The sequence below is a fragment of the Malus sylvestris genome, chromosome 13 (genome assembly GCF_916048215.2).
Source record: "Malus sylvestris chromosome 13, drMalSylv7.2, whole genome shotgun sequence".
In the NCBI taxonomy this organism is placed as follows: domain Eukaryota; kingdom Viridiplantae; phylum Streptophyta; class Magnoliopsida; order Rosales; family Rosaceae; genus Malus; species Malus sylvestris.
Window position 1 is genome coordinate 27,316,589 of NC_062272.1, and position 20,755 is coordinate 27,337,343.

Sequence of the window (20,755 nt, forward strand, 5' to 3'; positions counted from 1 at the left end):
GGACTGCCAAACCTAGGCTCTGATACCAAACTGACACACCTCGACCTAGACCGAGGCATGCTGGCCATCACGTGAGAGTGACGTAGCCATGTGCACAGTGGGGAAGCAATATTAATAAGGAAAACGAATAAATAAAAGGAAAAACCAAACCAACTAGAACACTAAATAAGGTAAAGTGTAAGTGCGATGATCAGAGCATAAGTATCCTAAGTGCAGTCCAGTAGGATGAATACTAATTATACAGTATCAAATATAGTCCTACACTAGTGATAATCTGTCAGAGCTGCCGTGAGTTCCTCGTAAGCCACAACGAGCACTCCTACCTAAAACTTGGAGGGGCGCAAAACTGAAACTGTGAGTGGGAAAAAAACAAAGCTTTTCAAAACCATTTCATTTATCAAAAGTTTTAACCCCTCGCCGTAAAACTTGTATAATTTCCCAGAAAATAGAATCTATAACATAACTCAAAACCATGCTCATAAAAGCGATATTCATAAGTATGCCATGCCAAATATCTCAAAATAACAGAATAAGTGACTCAGGTGAAATAAACACATGAGAAATAACATATCAGCCGGATCAACCTAAAGTGGCCTGTACGGTTGAATTTATAGCTCAACAAGTATGCCTACACACGAGTCGGAACCATCTATAGTGGTCTGTACGACAGGACTAGGTGTAAATGAATACACTCTAGTGCTACGATCACGTGAAGACTATGCAAATAATCGCGGGTCACCTACAAGTCGGAACTACCTAAAGTGGTTTGTACGATAAGACTGTGCACCTAACTTGGATTCAAGGTGAGCGTATGGTGCGGGAGGTGAACATCACGTGAAGGACTGTGCCCTAACCATGGGCCGGAGCATTAACACCGAGGTGCAGGCTTATGAGCTCTCAACACATCTCACATAATCATCAATTCACATAACAATCTACAACTCACCTGTACTCACCTGACCGTCCACATCGTCAAACATAGATATATGCAATTACTATACTAATTCACAGTCTAAGCATAAATCAATAGGCATGGCATTTCAAAACATAATTTCATTTAAACATATTTTCTAGGGAAAAAAATACCAAGTATATAAGTATATACTGAAAACCAAAAGCTCACTCACTGATATATGGAAGGGTTGTGGCCCCCGAGCCTTGCTTGACTGTGCTCGTCCTTAGGATAGGTCTCACCTATATGCAAAATAACTATTTAATAGTTATTTTAAAGCACATACACAAAACTAGGTAATAACTTCTCATAAATTGCTCAATTGGGGTATTTGAATATACCACCGTGACCTACCCATATTTTTAGAAACAATTTTTGAGCAATCACGCGCCAGCCAAGGCACAGCCAGACGGATTCGCCGGAGTCCTGCGCCGGTGACCTCTACGATTGTCGGATTCTAGAAAAACTTTAAACTTCAATATCTTCTTCATTTCTCAACCAAAATTCACGATATTTGTACCAAATTGGAGCTTAGGATGAGAGGAATAATTCCTTACCACTTTGGGGATCTAAAAGTAATGGAAACTCGCCGAAAAAAGTCACAATAATCTGGCCACCCTACAACTTGTCAAACCCGAGCTTCCTAACGTCCAAAACCTTCCAAAATTAATCCAAAGTACTAGAAGAGCAAGAATAGAGCCTTCTTAAGTCTCAAAACTACTTGAAACCTTTGCGATCACGTCGAGTCACTGTGCACCTCTTCGGGGGTTTCCTGGTTCCTGAGTTCCCGACGTCCTCACGTCTAACCAAAAGTATTACTCGACTCCTGAGCTTGAAAGGAGCACAAAAACAACTACCAAAACCCCGATCTGTGATTAGTGAGCTAGGTTCGAGGTTGTCCGTACGATTGTACAAAAATGGAAGAAAATTCAAGAGGGAGGAGAGAGAGAGGGTTAATGGGATTGGTTGGTGTGTGTGTGTCTAGTTTGCAGCCAATCAACCAAAATCTTAGGCCTTTTAGTTCTAATTAGGTCCAATTAATTTGGAATAGAACTAATTGGTCCAAAACCTTAGCCTATACACACACACGACTCAACAATTAAAAGGCATAATAGAAATTTCCATGCTCTTGAGGATAAAATAATATATACGTTTGGTATGGGCTGACAGAGTGCAGGTACTTCCTACAATTTGCAACCACTAGATCAATTCCAACCATTTCTAACACAAAAAAATTTTATGGTTGCAAGCAACCATTTCTTATATGATAATTGGAAAACTTTTACATACACCGTACTTTTATCCAAAAGTGTTACATCACTTTAAAGCTAATGGAGCAATGTTTTCCTTTTTCAAATTTTAAACCAAAGTTAGTCTATAATATAGATCACTTACAGTTAACAATTACATGAATCTATATCTATATTATTAAGAGAAGAGAGCTTGTCAACTTTTTGCTCCATTTTCTTCCAATTTTGCCCTCACTTTTGAATGCACAATGTTGACATGAGGAGGGCAAAATAGTAATTTTATATCTTTTTAACTTTTTCCCCTTTTTTTCTTATTTTGCCCTCACTTTTGATACACAATATTTACATAAGGAGGGCAAAATAGTAATTTTATATCGAAATATTTACATAAGATAAAAAATATGCACTTATTAAGAGAAATTGTCTCACCATCATTTTTTCATACATGTAAGTGAAATCATGATGTTTTTTGGATAGTTTGAATGAACTAAAGCGGTTGCGCTTGAGGAGAATGTGGGAGGAGGTGAGCGTTTTTTTCCCTTTTTTCCCTATTTTGCCCTCACTTTTGATACACACTGTTAACAAAAAAGGAGGGAAAAATAGGAAAAAAAGGAGAAAAAAGTGGACAATGGGGCTTCTCTTAATAATAGTATAGAAAAAAAATATGCACTTGTTAAGAGAAATTGTTCATACACACACAAAATGTGTGCTCTTTGGTAGTAATTACTGATGTAAGAAATGACAGACTACCAACTCAAGATATCATATCCTTACTCAAAGGATTTGGATCCTCTCCTAGCTTATGGAGAGGATCATCCTGACCAAGGCACTTGGGCTGTTGGATTTTCATCCAACGGCTACAAACAAGAGGGTCCCTTTAAAGTTATAATAATTATAGCCGTTGGATTTTTATCCAACGGCCCACGTGTTTTGGTCAGGAGGATCCCTTCCTTAAGCTCAAGAGAGGATCCAAATCCTTACTAAAAAACCTTTTCCTCTAGCCTTGCAGTGGGGCCTTGTTTATGGAGTCTATTGATAGGGGCATATTTATGCGACTTAGTTAGCTTATTTTCTTGCATTTTCATAGTTAGTTTCTACTTATTATAGTGTTTTAAGCTATTTTCGTGTGTTTGTAGGTCCAAATGACAAAGTTGGCAAGAAAGTGCATTTTGGAGCATTTTAGAGCAGTTTTGGACTGGAATGGATAGCTTACATATGGAGCACAAGGAATGGACGAATTTGAAGTTCAAGAGACGCTAGGAATGTGCTAAAGAGATGAAGAAAATAAATCCAAGACAAAGAAGATAAGGAATCAGCTCAAAAGAAGGAACATTATCCAAAACCTTATCCAACCTTATCTCATCCAAACTAATCTTATCTTATCTTATCCTATCCTAATCCTATCCTACCTTAATTCCAGCTGCAAGGGGGACTCCTTATCACATTAAAATACCTAATTTTGATTCCAGAAGACCTGAAACAATGCAAATAATCTGATCCTTTTTCCCTTAGAAATCTGACGAATTTAATCCCTTTCTAGAAGCTTTGTGCTGAATTTCCTAGTCCTATTCCTCTAGGATTGTGTAATCCTTCTCCTCCACTACTTTGCGTAAAACCCTAGCCTATAAATACATATTTTCTGCCACAATTCAAACCACCACCCTCTACCATCAAATCACCACCCTCATATTCATTCTACACCACAATTCACGCCAATTTCTCAGAGATTCATCAAGTAACGCAGCAAGGAATGAGCTTTGTGTCGTGATTTGCAATCCAAGGAGGGTTCGAAATCTACCATTGGAGTTGCTGGGATGTTCCTGGTTCTTTCTATCTTTAAACTTATTTCAATGTTGGTTTTAATGTTTATTTCAGTTTCTAAAGACATGTGGAACTGATTTCTTTTTAGTTAGAGGTGAATTCGAAGCCATGATTATATGCTTTATATGAATTGATTACATCCAGTTATTGTTTCTTGAGTCTTGAATGTGATTTGCTTATCTAAGTTATCAAAACTTGTTTATGTATGTTGATTGAGGATGCATACTTAGTTTGCATAAATAAACTTGATGCTAGAGTATAAGGGAGTTTCACCTAATCGTTATGAACTTATATTCACAAGTAGTGGAAGTCACTAGTCATGATTGTGTTAAGTAAATCCTTGGCAAGAGTATCATGCTTTTCATAGTTACGAATGCCTCGTGATAGGAGCATATTTATGCGCCTTAGTTAGTTAGTTCTTATGCATTTATGTTGTGTTTTCTTAGTTAAGTTAGTCTTTTAAGCTATTTTCATGTGTTTTCAGGTTTTAGAGACAAAGTGAGCAAAAGGATGCAATTTGGAGCATTTTGGAGCAAAATTGGGCTAAAATGGAGTTCATGCACATGAAGCACAAGGGATGGACGAATTTGAGGAATTGGTGAAGTTAGGAAGGCGTTTCAAAGTTGAAGAATTGAAGATACAAAGTTTCCTAGTTGAAGAAGGAAATGACTTGAATGAAGGATTCCTAAATGAATTGGGATTCCTAATCACTAAAGGAGTCCTAATTGAAGATGAATTCCTAGATATATGAAGTTTCCTACTCAAGCAAGGTTTCCTACATGAAGAAGAAGAATTAAAGCCAAAGAATCAGCTCAAGATAAGGAGTATTATCCAAAACCTCATCCATAACCTTATCTTAGCTTATCTTATCCAATCAAACCTTATCCTATCCTATCTTATCCTTATCCTAAACTATCCACATTCCAGCCACTTAGGAGGGTTTCTAATTAGATTAGGATGCTTAAAATGGGATTTCTAGAAGACCTTATCTTATCCTACCAAGATGACACCTAAGAACCTTTCTAGAAGCCTAAAAATCTGCCTTGCATTATCCTTCTAGAAACCACACTTTGTGCCGAATTTTCTACCCTATTTCCTTTAGGATTTTGGTTTCTAGAAGCCTTATCATTTCACACTCTTTGTGCTGCACCTTATCTTCCAATCCCTTTGGGTTTTTGACTTGTTTTCCTTATAGGATTGGATGTTATTATCCTATGCAATTTAGGCCTTTAAAACCTTGTCCTTTGCTACCTATGAGATGTGATTTTCAGCCTATATATACAACCCATTGCCGCACCCTTTCTCTCACCACCCTCTACCAGATTTTCACTACACCATTCACCAATCATCCCTCATTGTGCCGTAAGTTTGCAAGGAGAAGAAGGAAGACAACTTGGAGCCGTGCATGCCATTCAAGACGTTGGATTGTCGGAGCGTTTCTAGGTGTTTTCTATCTTTGTTTCAATGTTTAAATTTATTTATCTTTGTTTGTTTGCGAACATGAGGAACTAATTTCCTTATAGTTAGAGGGGAATTCAAAGCCACGATCATATGTTTTATATGACTTGATTTCTTCCAATTATGATTTCATGAATCGTGAATGTGGTTTACTTATCTATTTGATTGATAACATGTTTATGTATGTTGATTGAGGGTCGACACTTAGTTTGCATGCATGAATTTGATGCTAGAGTATAAGGGAATTTCACCTAATCGTTATTAACTTATATTCATAAGTAGTAAAAGTCGTTAGTCACGATTGTGTTAAGTAAATCCTAGGCAAGAGTAACATGCGTATCCCATAGTTATGAATGTCTCGTCAATGCTTATGATTTCCATTGAACTTAATGATCTTTGATATGTGTCTCTATCATGCGTATTCCATAGTTAGGGTCCTTGATAAGAATAATTTGGTTGTAATGTGTATCCCATTCAATTCAATGAATTTAGGGAAATCTGAGAATTAATTGGTCAATCTAGTTAATTTGGGGCATTGTCATTCAAGGTTTATTGAAAGAGTAATTGGAAATCGAGTCGTATGCATATGTTTCATGTGTGGAGAAGGAACCTTCTAACTAGCCTTTCACCATCTTAGTTTTCATCAAAACGTTTTTGTCAAAGTTTATTTTCAAAGTTTCTGTTTTCAAAGTTAAATTCGTCCAAAATCAATCCCCCTTTACTTAGTTGAGTCATAGTAGTTAGAAATCACTTTAGTTTGTGTTTTTAAGTGTCTTAGGTCAAGTTAAAACCAATTTTCGTCCAAGTTTGTGTCTAGTGTTCAAAACTGCCCAGATTGTGGTTTTAAGGCAGTTTTGAGTGTTTTTGGGCTGGTTTGAGTCTTTTGGTTTGTTTTGGTGTTTTAAAGTTTAGTTTTGCATTCTTTGAGTCTAGTTTAGTGTTTTAAACTTGTTTTTACGTATTTGAGTCAGTTTTCAAGTGATTTTGCAATCCCTCATAATCCCCGGTTTAGAACGATCCCTACTTACATACTTTGCTACAATTGATAAAAAGAGGGTTAATTTGTGTGTCAACATAATTTTCACATCACCTCGTCAATGCTTATGATTTTCAAAGAACTTAATGACCTTTGATATGTTTTCTATCATGCTTTTCATAGTTAGGGGACTTGAGAAGGATAATTTGGTTGTGATGCGTATCCCGTCCAATTCAATGAAATAAGGAAAATTTGATGGTTAATTTGTGCTATCACGGTTAACTTGGGGTGTTGTAATTCATGGTTTAAGGGAATAATAACTAGAAATTGGTTTGTTTGCATATGTCATGTGTGGAGAAGGACCCTCAAACTAGCCTTTTACCCTTTTTAATTCACCAAATTCGTTTTCTTAAAGTGTTTTATGCAAAGTTCATGTTTTAAGTTTTAAATTCATCGAAAACAACCCCCCTTTCATTGAGTCTTGTTAGTTGAGTCATAATCTGTTTTCTTTTAGTCTTTTGAGTCAAGTTAAGTCTTATTTTCGTCAAAGCCACTTGCTAGGTCTAGAATTGAGTTTTTTTATTGTTTGTTGCTGTTTTGAGTGTTTTGAGTCTATAAAGTCTAATTTAGTGTTTTTTAGTCTTATTTGTGTTGATTAGCAGCTCTAGTTATTCCCCTATCTAGAACGATCCCTACTTGCATCTTTGTTATAATTGTCATCAATAGGGTTTAATTTGTGTGTCAAGTAATTTTTGCATCATCTATGTTATGTTCGTACAAAAAATAAATTTACTGGTCCCTTATATGGTTTCACTGCTCCCTTATATGGTTTAAGGTCTACAACTTCCAATGAAAGATGTGACAGTAGCTTTCACTGCTCCCTTATATGTCATGGTCAACTCCGCAAATCTCTTTGATATGGTTCCAAGCTTCCTTAGCCTCTCATTCACATTATTTCTACAATTGAATATTAATTATTTTTAGAACTGAACAAAGATACTATCATTATTTCGTAAATTGAACAATTACTATTTCTAGAACTGAACACGGGTACTATAACTATTTCTTAAAAGGGCATTAGAAATAGGCATTTTTTTCTATTTCTAAGCACTCAATGTGGATTATTGAGTTATTTTGGTTAAATTTCGGAAATAGTTTGTAATTTTGCTGTAGTTTTAAAAATAGTGTGAGTTATTTTGGTTCAGTTTTAGAAATAGTGTGGGTTATTTTGGTTCAATTTCAAAAATCGTGTATAATTTTGCTACAGTTCTAGAAATATTGTGAGTTATTTTTGTTCAGTTTCATAAATAGTGTGGGTTATTTTGGTATAGTTTCATAAATAGTGTGAATTATTTTGGTTTAGTTTCAGAAATAATGTAAGTTATTTTGGTTCAGTTTCAGAAATAGTGTGTAATTTTGATGTAGTTCTAGAAAAAGTGTGAGTTCTTTTGATTCAGTTTCATAAATAATGGGTTATTTTGATGTGGTACCAAAAATAGTGTTTATTTTGTTCACTTCAAAAAATAGTTTGGGTAATTTTGCTATAATTTCATAAATATTATAAGTTATTTTGGTTTAGTTCAAAAAATAATGTTCGTTATTTTGCTATAGTTTCATAAATAGTGTTTATTTTGTTCATTTTCATAAATAGTGAGTTTATTTCATTCAGTTTTAGAAATAGTGTATGTTCTTTTGTTGTAATTTAAAAAATACTGTTTATTTTGTTTCATTCCAGAAATAGTGTGTTATTTTGGTTCAGTTTTCAAAAATATTATGTGTCATCTTGCTGTAATTTCAGAAATAATTTGAGTTATTTTAGTTTAGTTTTAGAAATAATGTTTGTTATTTTGCTGATGTTTCAAAAACATTGATTATTTTGTTTATTTCCAGAAATAGTGTAAGTTATTTTCCTGTAATTCTATAAATAGTATGAGTTATTTTGAAGCTGTTTCATAAATAGTGTAGGTTATTTTACTGTTATTTCAGAAACAGTTTTGTTCATTTCCAAAAATATTGTGAGTTATTTTAGTTTAGTTTCAGAAATAGTGTAGATTATTTTATTGTAGATCTAGTGAGAACATATCCAAAGCACTTCTTGGGGCATTAGTAGCATAAGCTCTGACAAAACCAATACCTGGTTTTTCAATTCTGGTTCAGTGAAAACAATGTCTGAAGCACTTCTTGGAGCATCAGTAACACCAGTTATGACAATACCAATATTTACTTTTTTAAACTAAACACTGATTATTTCTTAAATTGAATAATGTTATTATCGCTATTTTTTAAAATGAACAAAGTTTTCCAACTTTTATGAGCTAAAACTAACATTAGTAAATTCAAAAGTACGAAACGAAACTCTGCAACAAATCAAATTTACATATAAATAGTTATATTTTGTTTGACATCGTCCAAAGAATTGCCAAAAAACATGGTGACCAACATGATCTAACATCAAATAATTCCACAACTTGGAAAGGAATTCGACTTCCCTATTAGTCAAGGAAGATCGTAGTTATACAGTTTAAGATAATTTCCTTCCATCCATAGAAGAAGTATAACTAATAATACCAAAGCATTATATACCAAAAATGTATTTGACATCAAGCATGCAGTTTCGTGACAAATTTCTGAAAATACCTTCAGAACATGGCTTCCTTATCTACGAAAAACTATCTTACTCTTTCGATATCCCAATTAGGAAGGAGAATCCCACAAAGATACTCATTATGTCCTCCAGTTATCTTCTCACTGAGGAATTCCTCAATGATAGTAAGCCCACCATTAAAACCAAGTGGTACACCAAAGCGTAAGTCGAAGAAAAATGCCCTCAAGTGTGATTATGCATGTGTGTGTGCACGGGCGTGAGAGAGAGAGAGAGAGAGAGAGAGAGAGAGAGAGAGAGAGAGAGAGAGAGAGAGAGAGAGAATGAGAGGCATACTTCTTGAATCACAGTGTTCAATTCAATCAATACCAAATAGAAATGCTTCTTTAGGAGCGACACAAGCTAGAGAAGATTTTTGTCTTCACATAATGGAACGTGATTATAGCAAGCACTCAAGTAACAAAAATTGAAAGTATAAAAAACATGACAAAAATCGAAAGTATAAAGAACGTGACAGAAATTGAAAGTATAAAGAACGTGACGAAACTAAGATGCTATATCTAGTAGCTCAGCCCAATGAAGCACAATTGTTTGTTCTGAAGTAAATATACTTCCTGTTAACATATATTACAGTTAAAAATCCTGAAATGCTAGATAAGATACCATAACTTTCTTGTCAATTTTGGTGAGTCTTTTAACATTTCACAAAATGCATGCACAAAAATTTCTTGATAAAACTATAAATATTCTAGGACGCAGAAAATTATCATAGTGCTAAGAAAGATTATACGCTTTTGACCTTTTGTCCTGCTTAGCGTTTTCTCGAGCTTAAGTTATACTAAGTTGGCAATGTAAAGCTGATAACAAGTAACCAGAAGATAAATAACTTTTCTAAATTATCAATGTGACGATAAGGCAAATAGATTTGTGATCAAAATTGCTCCTGGACCAAGATCAAAGTCTGAAGGTGTTCGTGGCAGGAATTTCCGCTGGGGATGTTTCCTGGCCGACGAGCACACAGCTCCCCTGGAGGTTGGCGCCGGTTGAGGGCTGCTGTCGGGCTTCTGCTTCGTTTCTGGGCGTTGTCAGGCAAGTCTCGTCCGGCAAGTCTCGTCGGGCAAGACTCTTCGGGCAAGGCTCTTCGGGCAAGGCTGAAAGAGAAGGACAGCGTTAACTTTGAGAGGTGCCTTTGTGGGGCCTTAGGTATAGGCCTTGAGGCTCACAATCAAGGTTAACATTTAGGTGCTCAGGCGTGCCACTGCCATCTTTAGCATGGCAGATGTAAAATGGTTGTCGTTCTTTCATTGTATATATATATATGTATCCAAGAAACCGTGTTAGTTACAACAGGTGCCTTTGTGGGGCCTTAAATGTAGGCCTTGAGGCTTCCCATCAATAACTAAACCAGTGCTCAAACACATCATATTTATTCTTGTGATTGTAGGAGTCTTCTAACTATTATATTTCTGATTACCCGAATCCAAGGAATAGAACGAACCCAAATGGGTGCCTTTGTGGGGCCTTAGGTGTAGGCCTTGAGGCTTCCCATCAGAGTTCATTCTTATGCTTAGACTCTTGAGATCGCTGAATAGGATGAATCCAAATGGATGCCTTTGTGAGGCCTTAGGTGTAGGCCTTGAGGCTTTCCATTAGAGTCCATCCCATACTTAAGCGTTCTATGTTAATCATGATATAATAGAAAGAAAACTAGAAGGTAGGTCGATTACTTGCGCCCCAAGTAACTTCGGACTTCTCGTTTATCAAGGATTGTCGTGGATGGGTTAAGTCCACATAAAGTTCTTTTTTATGCCTTAAGGCCAAGGACTTTCAAACTAATCAGATTTACATGCCTGCGGGCTTAGGACTTGGATCTGATTTAAGCATTGAAGATATATTTAAATCGGATCCAAGTATTGAGAAAGCTTTGTCATAGTGATTTTGCTAGAAACAGACTTGCATATAACTAAAAATATACAACATATTGCTAGACTTTAAAGAAAGAGAAGACAAAGACAGAACAAAGCAGGTCGGGCAAGATTAAACCTTATCAATTAAGGCTGATCATCTTGCAGGTCCCTATCTTTGTGGTTCTGTCACAGGTCTGAAAGCTTAGAGGTGGAGAGGGGAAGGAGAATACAAAAGGGTGAATCGATACTACAACAAGTTAGAGCAGGGTAGCAGAGCTATTACAAAGTTTAGGAGAAAAGAGTATCCCACGGGGGATAAAGGCTGGTCCCGAATGGGATGAAGGCTTGGCTGACTACAGCTTCGTTTGGAAGGCAAATCTGGCTTTGAGCAGAGTTTTGGCTTGCAGTTGTTTGTTTGTTTGAGTGTCTTTGTTTGAGTGTCTTCTCTTCCTCCTTTTATAGACTACTCGGTTTGGCTCCTGTAGCAACAGCTTTGCCCGAATGCGGTCTGAGGGTGATGACTCATCAGCTTTATTACATGTAATGCCACCATAAAGTACTTTATGGGCTATGCAGTCTGATCAGTCTACACCACTTAGTCCTTGGGTAGGTAGGCAAGTGGCCTTTGTGATTTGTATCAAGTCAGAAAAGGCCCTTTCCTGCCTTCCCAAGTTTCGGCTGGGTTTTGATCTTCTATTCCTCTAGGCCCCCTTTTGGGCCGACTCCATCCTTGGGCCTAAAGTTCAGTTTTAATCCAAACAGAAGGGGTTGAATGCCTTGAACTAATAAGAATGAACATATTTGTTAAGGTAGGATAAGGATCAAACTTTTTAAATTGTCCATTATATCAACCATTCATCCACAAGCTTACCATTTGAACTCCAAAATAATTTCACTTATCATGTCAACCATCGGATATCAATTACCTTTTAAATGCTTAGACAAACAGCATCCCCAAATCCAAACCATAACAAAAGGGAAAAAGAAGGTCTTAGTACACAGTTCAAACACTGAAAGCTTTCTATTAAAGGTCTATAGTTACACGTCAACCAATGTCTTAGAAAACTACTAGAAATTACGCCCATGCGTTGTTGCGGGAACCAACTGTTTTAGGCATAGTTGGATGAATAAAACACATTTAAGTTGAATAAATTCAACACAATTATGAACAAACAGAGGAATACATGAGTGAATGAGGTCGATAAGTTAAGCAATTTTGCTTTTATATACATTAAAGTGAGCTGGCATGTAAACACATTGTACAATGAGTGGGAAAAAACTAAACGTCTTGATTAGAAAGAGATGGTTTCCAAAAAAGTTTTGTTTCCTTAAGAAACAGAAGAAACATGTAGTTCACACATATATTATGTGTCCTGCAGCATAGGCAACCATTTCAACAAGTAATTTTGTAACCACAATTGTTCAAAGGCAAAAATAAGCAGAAGGTATGTTTCCATACGAAACTGAAGAAACAAAAGCAAGCTGCAGTTTACACGTATTTTGCACCTGCAGTTAAGACGGTAAAATATATGCCCTGCAGCCTACATACCTCACTTAGCAATTGGCAAAACACAGAAAAAACGGTGTTTGAGCAGGTAAGTCGTCAAACACAGATGTTCAAACAAAAAATTATGCAGCATGGTGTGCAGCATTCAATCACAGAGAGCGTGGTTGTTCACTTTTTCTAAGACCGGACATCTTCGACTCTATAGCAAAAAACATAAATCATAATGTACCAAAGGCAACCATTACATCTAAATCCTCCCACACTTCTCTCGGACACTCCCTATCTCTCTCTGCAATTCCTAAAACAAATCTCCTAAATCCTATCTCGGACACCCCCATCTCTCTACAAATCGCACAAACAAAACCCCAAACCTAATCCTTGAAATCCCACCCAAACCTAATCTCTGAAACCCTTTCTCTCGGACACCCCATACCATAGAAAATGCATCTGAACTTTAGTTTATAAATTTGCAGGCCACCTTCTCTCTTCCTACATTTTAACAATTCACCAGTAAGATTCTCTCACTAAAAACTTATATAGCAAATCCAATGACGAATGAGGTGAAACTAAGCTGTAATGAAAGCTTATATTAAGAAAGAATGAAAAGCCGTCTTTCTACAACTTGAAACCAAAATTTAAGTGAATGTCCTTGTAACTAAGGTTATTGAACATGATTAACCATCCACAACCCTCAACTTGTAACCTGAATCAAGTTGGTTTTCACACATACCAATAGAAAACCAAAATATCAGTGTTTGGGGACGTTACCTTATTTGAAATAGCACTAAAAAACAGAGTATACTTTTAGGCAAATATTGTTTAAACACCCAAACATAATTCATGATATATGCCAAAAAGAAAATACCTCTCTCTCGATTAGATTTTTTTCGTTCACAAACTTTCTCCTTGACAAACTCCTAAGATAGAACCAAAAAAGAAAATAAGTCACAACTGGTGCAAGTAGAGGGGAAGGAACCAGAGAAAAGTAGGAATTTATGAGTACACCAATCCTGTTTTAGGTTCGCAACTTATAAGGATGCTAACTTCATCATATAGGATTACAGTTAAACGCATTTCTTTCCGAAATTAAATTAAGAAAAAAATTCGACACTCACATGCCGCAACACAATGTTACATTAAGTAATCTTACCATCACAACCAAATTGACACAAAACTTCTAACAGTCCTTTTGAAAGCGAAAGTCAAGCGATTAATCAAATACTCATTTTCCGAAAAACAAAAAACCCAACAAAAATATATAAAAAGTAAAAGTAACTAAGTTCCCAATAGTCTAATCCATCAGAAAAATACAAACAAATGAAACAAAAGATGGTGACACTGGAATGGAAACACTTTAGGAGGCCAGAGGAAGTGGGACATTTTTTTTTCCTTTCTAGCATTTCAGCTCCCGACATGTCGAGAAATTATAGTGCTGTGCTAATGTCATTAACTCATGCATCTTAAGCACCAGACATGTGCACAACTAATGGTACATTAATTGAGTTCCCAACCTATAATGATGCTAACTTCATCATATAGTACTACAGTTAAACACATTTCTTTCCCAAATTAAATTAAGAAAAAAATTCAACATTCACATGCCGCAACAATGACACTGATCCATGAAGTAATCTTACTATGACAGCCAAATTGACACAAAACATTTGTTCAGCAATCTGATTACGAAACAACCAACTAATTAAACCCCAAATGATAGCCACGATTACGAAACTTCCATATTTGGGTTGTTGTACGAAAGCGACAGTTATGAGATCAATACATAAGCAAGGCAAAGTTTGATAAATACTGAAATCGAAATAACCCAAGGATTTATACTATACTTGAGAATAAGCCTAAGTTTAACTAACCTTCCAACATAATTTCTACACATATACATCCATTCGAGGCCTTCTATATTCATGTTAAAGATTATGCCAAATTTTATTAAAACAGTGGCTTCTTTCCTTCTATATTCATGTTAAAGATTCAGCCGTACAGGTCACGTTAGGTGACTCCGGTTGACATATCATTTTACATTGACTTATTTCACCTAGCTTAATTATTTCATTGCTGAGATACTTGACATGGCATATACTTTTCATTATTCTCGAGCATGATTTCTATATACGTATGTATTATTATTTCTGGGAAATTATACGGGTTTTACGATGAGGGGTTATAACGTTTTCAAAAGGTTTTTATTAAAAACTTTATTTTCAGACCCACTCACCCTTGTTTTGCCCCCCTCCAGGTTTTAGCTGCTAAAAGTTCGTATCGGTGAAGATTTGTGGCAAATCTTAGTATAGGTGGCTACCTCTAAGGGTATGATCCTTACCCACACTATTGTACTTTACTTATGCTCTGACGTCACGTGTGAAATGAGTTCATTCCCGCTCACATCGCACTCTTTTCTTTAGGTACTTTTAGGTTTAAATTTATTCACATTTTCCACATCATTATACTTTATGGCTTCGTCACCTTCCAGGTGTCGGCCAGCACAACTCGATTCAGAGTCCTAATAGACATTCTAGGTTGGGGTGTGTCATTGAACCTAGCGTAAAAAATAAGAAAAACAAAAACATGAAAATAGTGTAGCCTCCATCTCCCTCCCTGCAATGCCTTGGATGAAATCTCCTCTTTCATTTTATGAAAAAATGAACCCTAATAAATAACAAAAAATGAATCATTAAAAAAAGGTGATACCAGGGATTGGATTAATACTCAGCGAAAGGAAATTGCTATAAAAAAAATGAAAGTGCAGACGAATGAAATCAAGTTGTTTGTTTGATTCGAAAAGCTAAAAAAAGTAGAAAAATCATCAATGACCTAAATCGACAAAACTAAAAAGATTTTGCAAAACCTAATTTAATCACCCTACATATATGAACAATAATATATGGTTTAGGGTTTTGTACGTTTTTCTTACGTAATGAAGATTCAAGAGACTAATAGCTTGATTCATTGTAGAAGGCATCAAATTTCATATCAATCCTATGAAAGTTGCAGACCTCATCGGCAAAGAGGGAGATGGAGGTTACAATACTTCAAATCAATGGAGTTCTACCTCTTTTCTTGTTTGCACGCTTAAAACTAGGGTTTCTTCCCTTTAAATTTTATTTTTAATTACCTCCCATATTTTATGCTTTTTGAATTTTATTTTTATGTTTAATATTAGTTAAAATCCACTTAAGCATCCATGTCATTTAATGAATGAATATGAACCTTTGGATATTTTGTTATTTAAAGGTTTAAAAAAAGTGTAAAAATATTTGTCAAAATGTTTGTCCCCTATCCCATACACACACACACACACACACACACCAAGTTATTATGATACAATCCTGCAACTCTTCTCTGCTCAATGTATGGAGAGATGTATTTTTCTTATTACGATATCAACAATTACAACAACAACCTTTTTCTTATAGTATCCCCTTTTATAGTGACTAGGTAGCTTCCTCCCTAAGTCATTCTCTAACCACCTTCACATACAACAATTCTAACTCATTCTTGTTTGTCTTAATCAGCACTTGCCAACTCATCACAACAATCCCGCCTAATTGTCACAATACACAGCACTCTACCAATACTCCCCCCTCAAAACCAGGCTTGTAACACAAGACTAAAAACACAACAGAATACAACGCAATATGAACTCAATACATCATAATTGAGACACCATAAGGAATCTAGACTTCAAGTCAACATAATTCTTCCAAGTTGCATCTTCTGGAGCATGATTCTGCCATTGAACTAGAACTTCAATTGCTGTCATGGTCCTTTTCTTGAGTAACTTCCTCTCCAATATTGCTACTGGAACTTCTTGTAATATCCATGCATTAGTGAGAACTGGTAACTGGACAGTAGGTTGAACGTTAGGACCCCGATGTTTCTTAAGGCAGGAAACATGAAAGACTGGGTGTAATTTCAAATTTTTTGGTAACTTGAGTTTATAAGCAACTGGCCCAATCTTAGCCAACACTTCATATGGGCCATAGAATCGAGGTTGGAGCTTGTGGAATGGATGGGAAGCCAAGGATAAATGCTGATATGGAACCAGTCTCAAATACACCAAATCACCTACTTGAAAGACCCTCTCAGTTCTGCGTTTGTTAGCTTGAACCGTCGTCCTATTTTGAGCAGCCAGCAAATTTCATTTTAAAAGAGATAAGATTTTGTTTCTTTCTTGCAAACTGTGATAAACCAAGTCAAGTTTTGTGGTACCAGCTTCATAAACTGGAAGCTCAGGTGGTGGCTACCCGTAAACCACTTCATAAGGACTAAGCTTAGTTGCAGAATGGAAGGCAGTGTTATAACTATACTCTGCCCAAGGCAACCAAGTCAACCATTTCTTAGGCTGTAGGCTACAAAAACATCGTAAATATGTTTCCAAACACCTGTTAACCACCTCCGTTTGCCCATCCGTTTGTGGATGATAACCCGAGCTAAAGCACAGATTTGAACCTTGCAGGGCAAAGAATTCTTTCCAAAATTTGCTCAAAAAGATGAGGTCCTTATCAGATACGATTGAAGTAGGCATGCCATGAAGTTTAAAGATGTGCTCAACAAATAGATTTGCCACAGAAACAGCCGTGTAAGGGTGGGAAAGGGCAAAAAAATGAGCATATTTGGATAGTCTATCAACAACTACCCAAATCACTGATTTAACTTTGCAAGGTGGTAACCCCACTATAAAGTCCATTGAAATGTTTATCCAAACTCGAGAAGGAATTGGTAATGGTTAGAGTAGTCATGCAGGTGCCAATGTCTCGTATTTTTATTGCTGACAAGTTACACAATTGGATACAAACTCCTTGATATCCTTTTTCATGCCAACCCAATAAAAAGACTGAGAAAGTCTTTTATAGTTTTAAGGAACCCGGCATGGCCATCAATAGCACTACAATGATGTTCTTCAAAGATTTTCAACCTCCAAGCACTAGTAAAACTCAAGACTATCTTGCCTTTATATCTCAGGAATCCATTGTCAACCTTGTACTTCAAATTACTTAGCCACGTTGAATCAGAGCACTGCAAAACATCTTGGACTTTAGAGGTAATCCAAGTATCCTGCTCTAAATCCCTCCGCGAATCATCCAACCAACTGAGATAAGGGTAGGAAATAGCATTCAATTCCATTGCACAATGCTAGTTTGTAACATCAACGGATAATTTGGAAAGGGCATCAGCCACTTGATTATCACAACCTTGTTTGTATTGAATTTCATAATCGAAACCCAATAACTTAGACACCCATTTTTGTTGAAATGGAATGTGAGCTTGATTCTACAAAAAATATTTAGGCTGTGATGATCCGTTTTAATCACAAAATGATTTCCAACTAAGTAAGATTGCCATTTCTTCACGGTATGAATAATTGCCATCATCTCTTGCTCATATGCAGACAGTGACTGGTTCCGTGGACTAAGGGCCTTACTAGTAAAAGCAATAGGTCGTCCATTCTGTTGTAACACCGCGCCAATCCCAAATCCAGAGGCATCACTCTTAATAACAAATGGTTGTGTAAAATCTGGAAGTGCCAATACTTGTGGAGAAAGCATGGCTGTTTTTAATGTATTGAATGCAGTGGTAGCTTCAGAAGTCCAGTGAAACTTGTCTTTCTTCGTTAAAACTGTTAGGGGGCTGATAATCTTCCCAAAGCCTGGAATAAACTTCCTATAATATCTTATTAATCCAAGAAATCCCCGGAATGCTTTCACTGATGTAGGTACGGGCCAATTTGCAATAGCTTCCAGTTTACAAGGATCAGCTGCTACTCCATCCTTTGAAACAATGTGACCAAGATACTCTATTGTTGATTGACCAAAAGCACACTTAGATTTCTTCACAAACAAGGTATGGTATTTTAACAACTGAAAAACCACTCGAAGATAAGCCAAGTGAGATTCCTAAGAGCTGCTATAAACCAAAATATCATTGAAAAAGACTAGAATAAACTGTCGAAGATATGGTCGGAAAATCTCATTCATGAGACACTGAAATGTTGCCGGCGCATTAGTTAGGCCAAATGGCATAACCAAGAACTCGTAATGTCCATCATGTGTTCGGAAAGCCATTTTCTCCACATCTTTCGGATGCATTCTGATTTGGTGATAGCTAGATCGCAGGTTTAGTTTGGAAAAGAACTGAGCGCCAAATAATTCATCAAGTAACTCGTCAATTAATGGAATGGGGAACTTATATTTTATTGTAATCAAGTTAAGTCCCCTATAATCCATACACATTCGCCACGTACCTTCCTTCTTCTTAACTAATACAACCAGGAAAGAATATGGACTGTTACTAACTCGGATAAACCCGGCATCCAACAGTTCCTGCACACATTTTTCAATTTCCGATTTTTGCAATGATCCATATCAATAAGGCCTCATACTCGGGAGCTTGCTACCCTCTAACAATGGAATGCGATGATCATAAAGTGGTTGGAGTTTGAAAAACCTTTTCAAAGTCTTGTAATAGCTGTTGCAACTCCTGAGATTGTCGATCCGTGAGTGATTCGTGATGCTGTTCAGTTTCCACAGTTTGGAGTTGAAACAGAAAATCTCTAATAGAAGATTCTTGCTGCAACAATTTCTCCATTTGGAAGGAAGAAACATCTCGAATTCCCTTGCTGGAATTTCATATACATTTTATCAAAGTCCCACAAAACTGGGCCAAGTGTGCGTAACCATTGAACTCCCAACACAACGTCACAACCCCCAATCGCCATAGCATACAAATCAGTGATACATTGATAATCCTGAATTTTCAAAGAAATTGCCCCTAAAGATCTAATAGTGTTCACCTTCCCACCATCTGCAATCTTCACACTAAAGGAATGAGATGTGTCCAGTTGCCCTTTAATCTTTTTCACCAATGAAGAATAAATAAAGTTGTGTGAACTTCCTGAATCAATGAGAATGACCACAAGACAATTTTTAATGGAGCCTAACACTTTCATGGTCTTAATGGATTTAGGTGCAGGAGTACCAAAAAGAGCACAAGATGTGATTTCAGGTTCCAAGTTCTCATCCTCAGAAGTATTAGTATCACACAAGGGCTGTACATCAATGAGTAATAATTGCTTCTTTTCACAAATATGCCCTTTGGAATATTTTTCTTTACAGTGAAAACACAACCCATTTTTCCTACAGTAGTCAACTTCTTCAGGGGTTATTCTCCTAACATTCTTAGGTTTCAACTTGTTATCTCCTATATGCACATTACTCACATTCTGTAAATGAGTTCGAATTGTAAAGGTACCAAAAGAACGAGAAAAAGGCTTAACCTTTAAATTCGGAAGCTTGGCATCAATCTGTTGTGCATAGGCTGTGGCTTCAAGGATAGTTCTGGGCTTCAAGATCTTGACATCATGGCGTAATTCGGCCTTAAGGCCGCCAATGAAGCAAGATTTTAGCAAGGAATGAGAGATATCTGAGGTGCGATTCGCCAAACGCCTAAATTCCAAAATGTAATCCCGCAATGTCCCTGATTGTCTCAATTTGGCCAAACTTTCTATTGAATCTTCGAATTTTGTTGGCCCAAACTCTTGACACAAAGCTGTTGTGAATTTCTTCCATGTAGGGTAATTGACTACACAATTCACCCATTGGAACCACTGAAGGGGTTCCCCTTCCAAATGGAAATAAGCCATCTTGACTTTCTTGGAATCGTTGATGTTAAAAAAATCGAAATAGTGTTCGGACTTATAGATCCAGGATAGGGGTTCATCACCATCACCAAAACGGGGAAAGTCCATATTGATAAATGGAGGGCATTGATGGAAAGATTGTGAATGCGGATCAGGGCGATCAAAATTGGGTGGGAAATTAGGGTTCATACCCGATGGATAATTGGGATCCGAGTGTGTTGCTTCAGAGGATTCTCCATTTGGCCCACTGCCCTTCGCTGACAAAGATTGAATCTTCTACAGAAGCAACTCATTCGCAACTCAAGATTCCAATCGCGATTCATGGAATTCTTGCTTAAATTCTTCAAACAAGGTTTCCAGCTTGGAAACGCGCGACTCCATTGGTCTTTTGGAAGCGGTGCGAGGCATACACGAGTAAGATCGAGGAGGATCGATGGCACCAGCTCGATACCAATGATACAATCCTGCAACTCTGCTCTGCTCAATGTATGGAGAGATGTATTTTTCTTATTACGATATCAACAATTACAACAACAACCTTCTTCTTACAGTGTCCTCTTTTATAGTGACTAGGTAGCTTCCTCCCTAAGTCATTCTCTAACCACCTTCACATACAACAATTCTAACTAAT